Below are 8,024 nucleotides of genomic sequence, written 5' to 3'. Positions count from 1 at the left end.
CCTCGCCAAGCACCTCCCCTAAATGGCCTGATTTTTTCTGTGCAAGAGTAATCACCGCCCACCGGTTCCCTTCTCTGACCCCATGCGGCGCCTTTCTTCCTGTTTCCACTGCTCAGTGGGGCGGGACGTCAGCGGTTAGGATCTGACCTCTGTTTCCTCGGACTTTTCAAGCACGCGAGTGGGAAAGCAAGGAAAAGGCGGTTAACTTTTACTCAGCTGGAAATCATTTTTTTTTTTTAAGGTTTTAATGTTGAATTTTGAAAGCTTTAGAAGCTTTATAGAATATTTAAATCTCTAGGAGGAAATGTGATTAGAAGTTATTCATAAAATAAAAATAACTGAAAATAACTGAAAAAATAAAATTAAATTTTAAAAAGTCATTCATAAGATTACCTTCCGTTGAACTTCACTCTGCCCCTGGGGCGTGGCAAAGGCAGGCACGGACACAATGTAACGTTTAGTCAAGATCACCTATGGTCTTCCAAACCTGTAATCCCAAGCAACTTGCTTCCTCACTCTGTCTCCTCATGTTCAAAGTCCAAAATGGAATTGGAGGAGATTATACTGGATCAGTTCATTACACAATCGGCTTTATATGGTTTTTACAGGGACATTGAGGGCAGTGTTTTAGGAAGGCATTGTTAGTCTAACTTCAATATCTAGATTAGGGATATTTCTAAGGTTCCTCATACCCACAAAAATATGTATGGATCTAGCATCCATGGTTTTATCGAAAACTATTTAAGGATTTATGTTTTCAATCTATGTTACTTCTCTCCTGGTAATACTTCTCACACATTTACCACCTGCTGTGTAGTACACTTCCTTCTTTTCTTTCTTTTTTTTGGTCCCAATTTTACCTCCTTCAGGTTTTAAGGGGCGGGACTAGCTGTCTAAGATTTGATAGACAAGTCCGTGTTCTACCAAAAAAGGAAGTAGGACTTAACCAGTTTGCCCTAGGAAGCAGAAATTAATCACAAACCTGAGAACAATGCCTGTATAAGCCTATCGGTAGAGTACTGAGAAATCTAGCATCAGAAGATAGTAGTGCTTCATTTTCAGGTCTGTATCTTCTGAAAATTGTATTAATTTACTTATTACAGTAAAGTACTCTGAAACCTGGCGATAACACTAACTGGAATAGGACAGACTTTGAGATGAGTCTATTCTGAATTCTCACTACAGGAGTTTAGTAATTTTAATTTATTATGAGGTGATACAGCCCAAACCATAACATTACAGAAAAAGGTACAGAGAGCTATTATTAAATAATTTGATCTACAGATTTCCAGTTGAGCAGTTCTAAGATGTTTTTGAAAAGAATGGAACACCTGACTCATCTGATGCTCTAAGATGTATTCAAACTTAACTAATCAATGAATAAATCCTGAATTCCTGCTATCAATAAATCATGAACAATTATTGCCTGTTATATATATGACAATGTCTGTAGTACAACATTCGCACTCGACAGTAACAAATTTAATTCAAAAGAAATTTATGAAGTGAATACAAGGCACTTGGCTTGATGCTAAAATCTGAAACTAAGATAAATAACATCAAATAATTTTGCTCAAAGAGTTTATAATCTAGTAAACATGAAGCACACACACCCCCCTCCAAAAAAATATGGAGGCCACCAAACTTGAGGAAGAAGATATTTCAACTGAGAGATGAGAATGATAGTTGGGGTAGGAACTAGGGCAGTAAAGAATTTATACTTTCTATTCATCTTTGTTATAAGCTCTTAGATGAATACAGAAGAGAAAGACTTTTTATCCAGCTTGTTTTACTTTGGGTAAAGGGAGGGATTCAGACTTTGAACCCTTCTCCTCACCATCATTTTAAGTCTATAATAAAATCTTTCAGGAAAACTCGACTCAAGCTTTAGGCCAAGTAATTCCCTAGCAAATATTAAAACAGTTTAAAAGGTCAGTGATATGGGGTGGGAGAGCAAACGTCATTCAGCAGAGTGGTTGGCACAACAAAGAAAAGGGGGATCAGATCAGAAAGGTCTAGAAGAATAAAGCATTTGCAGCCTAGCAGTTCTTGCCTTTTAAAAAACCCACAAAGGAGAAATATCAGAAAGGATTTCCATTACCACAAGGCTTTCTGCAAGTGGGAGGGGATCAGGTGCCCATCATTTCTTGTAATTATCTTAGATCTTTGTTTTTTTTTCTAAATCCACAGAAAAAGTGCCCCTGTAACCTGAAACTAGGGGTGCATATCCTTCTTGAAGATTTGTGTAAACAAGCATGAGAACTTTTAAGATTAAGGGAACCAAAAAGTGAAATAAAAAAAAAGCAACCTTCTAAACATACAATTTTTTTAAACGTTTTATTTATTTATTTCACAGAACAAGCAAATACAAGCAAGGGGAGTGGGAGAAGGAGAAGGAGATTCCCCATTGAGCAGGGAGTCCGATGTGGGGCTCCATCCTAGGACCCTGGGATCATGACCTGAGCCAAAGGCAGACACTTAATTGACTGAGCCACCAGGTGCCCCTAAATATACAAAATTTATTTTAGAATTATAATGAGCTTTTTAGGGCGCCTGGGTGGCTCAGTTAGTTAAGCAGTTAAGCGCTTGCCTTTGGCTCAGGTCATGATCCCAGGATCCTGGGATCGAGCCCCAAATCAGGCTTCCTGCTCAGCGGGGAGTCTGTTTCTCTCTCTCCCTCTGCCCCTCCCTCTGCTTGTGCTCTCTCTCTCATTCTCTCAAAAAAATAAATAAAATCTTAAAAATATATATCTAATATGCTTTTTAAAAGGATACTAGATTGCTTATCTCTCCCAACAATCCTATAACAGAGTTCTTATTTTTCCTATTTTATGTATATGCACTCTGAGATCCAAAGCAATTTGGAAGCTTTACCAACTTCTAAAATAAACTCTGAGCCTAATACCTACAAGAGGTAAAAGAAGCCACAATGAGAGTAATAGGACGAAAATATAATAAGACTCATGAAACTAGCCAGCATAATATGACAAAGCTATAGGATAGACAAGTAGATCAAAAGAACAGAATAGAGTCCAGAAATAAAATTACACTTAATTGGTCAATTGATTCCCAACAAGGTGACAAAGCAATTCAAAAGGATAAGGGAAAGTTTTCAACAAATGAAGTTGGAACAACTGGATAGCCATATGGAAAAAAAAAAATGTACTTCAACTCTAGTTCACACCATATGTAAAAATTAATCTAACATGGATCATAGACCTAAAGACTAACACTAAAACTTCTGGAAGAAAACAGGAAAATAACTTAGGGATAGGCAAAGACATTTTAGACAAGGCACAAAAAGCATTATCTATAAGAGAAAAAAATATGAAGATAGTGGACTTCAGCAAAACTGAAATTTTCTAATAAAAAGTATCATTAAGAATATGAATAGGCAAGCACAGACTGGAAGAAAGTATTCTCAATACATTTATCTGACAAAGAACTTGTATGCAAAATATATAAAGAATACCTATAACAATAATTAAGAGACAAAAATATACAATTAAAAATAGAAACATATACAAAAGATTTGAATAGACACTTCACAAAAGAAGTTTTGTGACTAAGGAGCAGATGCAAAGGGGCTCAATGTCATTAGTATTCAGAGGTATGCAAATCAAAACCACAATGAGATACTTCTTCCAAACATTAGAGTGGCAAGAATTAAAAAGACAAGACAAAATCAAATATTGATGAGGGTGTGAAGCAAGTGGGATTTTTATACATTGACTGTGAGAGTATAAAATGGAACACCCACACTAGGAAAACTGGCTTGTAGTGTCTTATAAAAATAAACCTAGATCTAGGCTATCATCCAACAATTCTACCCCGAGGTATCACTCAAGAAAACTGAGGACATAATAGACACAAAGAGAATTGTTTAAGAATTTTTTTTTTTTTTTGCAGCTTCATTTGTAATTGCCAAAACCTGGGAAAACCTAAATGTCCATCAGCAGAAGAGAAAACAAATTGTGATAACATTCATACAGAAATACTAATTAGGTCTCAAAAAATAGTAAGAAAGTACTGACACATAGTAACATCGTTGAATTTTGATACTATGTCCAGTAAAAGAAACAAGGCACATTTCATTTATAGGAAGTTCAAAGACAAGTGAAACTGATCTATGATCAGAGAAATGAGGAAAGTGGGTGGTTGTGGTGGGATGGCGTCTCAATGGGCTGAAAAGAAGCATAAGAAAACTTTCTGGAGTGAGAAATGTCCAGGATATCAGTTACATGAGAGTACACGTTTATCAATACTCAGTGAACTGCACACTTAAAATCTGTGCACCCTACTACATACAAATCGTACCTCAATAACAAATGAATTTTAAAACATTTTATGAAATCTACGGAAGGTGACAATGAGCTAAGCCTAAAATAATTACATGTTCACCCCTATCAATTCCATCTTATTGGGTGGAAAGTACTGAAGGAAAATGTAAATATATTTCAGAGAAGCCTGTGAAATCCTAGTTTATTTCTGTTTCTTCCTCTTCCACAGAAACAGTAGATATCACTTGCTTTTCCCAGAAGAGGGATATTCTTAAGGACAATTGTCTGCCAAGTGTTAAGAAGGACATCATCTCTTTCACTGAAGCAGTCAAAGAGCAACACCTAATCTTGCCAAGATTCTCTGGCAAATGTTTCAGGCAAGATGGAGCCATAATTCTCCATTTGTAGGATTAATGTTAACCTTTCCAGCAGATACCACCACTCACTCATGGACCCTGCTATAGTCCCAGGGAAGGCATCCTGACACTCCAACTTAGTTATATAATTCAGATTCATTGAATCAGTCCCTTCAGTATTGATGATATATTGGAGGCTTTAAAACACTGAATTCACCAAAGCAAACCTGAAAATATTACTTCAAGTTCAGAAAATAAGCACTATGCACCATTTGCTAATATCCCCACAATTGCTCCTGTTTCTTTCACGTCATATAAGCTTACTGGCAACAATTACCAAAACGCACCAAGAGAAGTTGCCATCACTTCTATTATGGAGCCTCTTTTAGAAATATGAGAGCTGTGCTGAGAGAAATCACTTGGCAAATCTTGTAGAACCTACTTTTTTTCTGCCAAACCTGTTTAAAATTCTTCTTTTTCTCAGTTTTGATTTAGTAACTTTAGATCTCTGCATTATGTGGTGTTTTGCACAGAGCTATTGACTTCAGCTAAGGAACTGTGAACAATAATTATTTTGCATGACTAAGCTCTAGTACACCATTGTCAGACAGGCACTTTCCAGTACCAGTAGTTTCAAAATTTAGAACAAAACTGTCAAACAAGCAAATGCCTCCACCAAAGACTTCTATTTTCAAGCTACAGGCATGAGTTCTATGATGTGCAATAATAGAGTGAATCTTTGTGTTCTTGTGAACACTCTTGATTTGACAGTCCTGGAAAGAAAATCTATTTCTTTCTAGAAGAGATATATCAGTGATAGCAACAATACAACATTTTTTAAAAAGATTTTATTTATTTATTTGTCAGAGAGAGAGAGTACAAGCAGGAGGAACAGTAGGCAGAGGCAGCACCAGGCTCCCCACTGAGCAGGGAGCCCGAGATAGGACTCTATCGCAGGACCCTGGCATCATGACCTGAGCCGAAGACTGATGCTTAACTGACTGAGCCACCCATGCATCCCAACAATACAAATTTTTCAGCAAGGCTGAGGTATGGCATGAAGGCTGGAAATTGGAGGCTCAGGCATGGAGGTTATTAAATGCTAAGAAGGACCATATATAGTCGGTTAGGCAGCTTACCCCACACTGAGAACATCTGATTTGGCTCATCATAGCTGGAAATCTTTCTAGACACTCCAGAAAATTTGTACGGGGTTAACCAATTTGTACCAATTAAAATTTTTATCCTAGAAATAATGTCAATCTAATACAAATGTTTCTTCACATTTTAAAAAGCTCAGGAATGGAGCATGTTACAGCAAACATTAATAGTCAGGGACATACGTTTCTATAAATTAAATGTATTTTACCCTTTCAGCACAACCAGGCATGGTCCATCAGGAACACAGCCCAAACAATTTCTGTTTAAAAGTTGACCTTTTGCCCTTTACATTCTTACAACACTTTTTTTCCAAGGGTCTTTTCTTCCGCTGATAGTTTGATTCTTAAAACAACACTTTAGGACAGCAATCACCTTCTTTGCATAGATTTAAAAACTTAAGAACAGAGATTACATGACCTTGAAATGTCCAATGGCCATGAAAAATAAAGGGAAGGAGGAGAAGCATGGCAAAGATGCCTCTTAGTCTTTTTTTTTTTCTTTTTTTAAGATTTTATTTATTTATTTGACAGACAGAGATCACAAGTAGGCAGAGAGGCAGGCGGAGGTGGTGGGGGAAGAAGGCTGCATGCTGAGCAGAGAGCCCGATGCGGGGCTCGATCCCAGGACCCTGGGATCATGACCTGAGCTGAAAGCAGAGGCTTTAACCCGCTGAGCCACCCAGGTGCCCTGCCTCTTAGTCTTTAAATACTTATTTTTTTATTGACCCAGGCCAGTGTTCAGGCTCTCCAAAATGAAATTCATACTGACAGATTTATTATTGCTGCTTTATAAATCAGAATTCTTACTTATCAAGTAAAAAGAGAGAGTTCTGTCTTTCTATGGGTCAGCCTACTTGGATCTACTCTACAAAGTACTCCCTTACTAGGTGGAAAACCAAATAAGAAATAACAAATTGTCCAAAACAAAGTAACTACTTCACCCAGGCTGTAGTAGAACTAGGAAACTGATCTCAGGTTGCCTTCAGAGTGTCCCTTTCAAGTGACCACAGAGACATTACTACAATTTTTTAAGGAGATTCTCCAATTTTAGCCTTTCTCCCCACCAGTATATCCTATCCAGGGCTGCATGTCTGGACATTCTGGAGCACAGTTCTGATAAGCCATTCCTCTACTAGAAATTCAAGATAGGATTAAAGATACAATGATCTCAACTGTCTACCTTTCCTATCCCACTGCAGGATGTACCAGATGACGGTAAAAGTAAAATTTGGGGAAATGGACTGGGTCTTCCTACCTCATTTGATCAACTCCTGGGGTGAACATCTTGATGTAATACTGAGGTGAGTTGGACCCGCACCCAGCTATAATAGTACCCAAAGGAGTACTTACATAGCCCTTAATCTTCTCTCTTTGAAAAAAGTATAAAGGATTTGTTGGAAACTGTTAAGCAGACCTTTGAAAACAAACAATAAATCTAATATGCATATGTAAAATTATGAAACTTGTAGTAGGGAAAATTTTTAGTTTACAATTTCTTGACACCCTCAAAAGGAGTTGGCAACTGAAGAAAGAGAGTTTAAATAACTCTGTGTAAGAGAGAAGAGAGATAAAAAGTGGAGAGTGTTATTAGAGCAGAAACTTGACAAACCAGAGCCAGTAGTAGGTCAGCAGGAGCCATAGGGCAAAGGATTGAGAAAGATCAGATGGCGGGTGAAGAAGAAGAACTTCAGAGGAAGAACAGATGTGGCTCCTAAGGATTTTCATCAGGATTTCACAGTATGTAATGCAACCTTCCTCCTCTTTCGCTTCCCATATACTCTTCAGGAAAGTATCCCTTCTCTCTAAAGTCCTAAGCAGTTGATTTTCTTTCTGGAACTCCTGAGAGGTGCCGAGCTGGACTCCAACAAACAGATTGAGAATGGAGAGCCCCCTTGAGCACAGCCACGTCTTGGTTAAACTACAAACATACCATGAACATACAGCAGGCTCTGACCATAGTTCTGGCTCCCCCTGGGAAGAAAATGGCAATAATTGGATTCAATAACTCAAAAACTGGCAATAAGTTGATCCAGAATAATTTTTTTCTTCTGCACATTCTATTCTAGTTTTGTCCTGCAAAACCTATGTGGCATCTTGCTTTAGAAACTTTACCGCAAAGTCTCTCTTTACCTGGGGACCTGCTCATAGTGCGGTCCGTATATATGGCAGTCTACCAATGACCTCTGTGGCAAGGTTTTTCTTCTCAGTATGATCTTTAAGCAGTGATG

Source organism: Enhydra lutris, unplaced genomic scaffold (genome assembly GCF_002288905.1).
Source record: "Enhydra lutris kenyoni isolate GAN:26980312 unplaced genomic scaffold, ASM228890v2 scaffoldscaffold7, whole genome shotgun sequence".
Classification (NCBI taxonomy): Eukaryota; Metazoa; Chordata; class Mammalia; order Carnivora; family Mustelidae; genus Enhydra; species Enhydra lutris.
The sequence above is the reverse complement of the archived record's forward strand: the minus strand, read 5'-3'. Positions refer to the sequence as shown.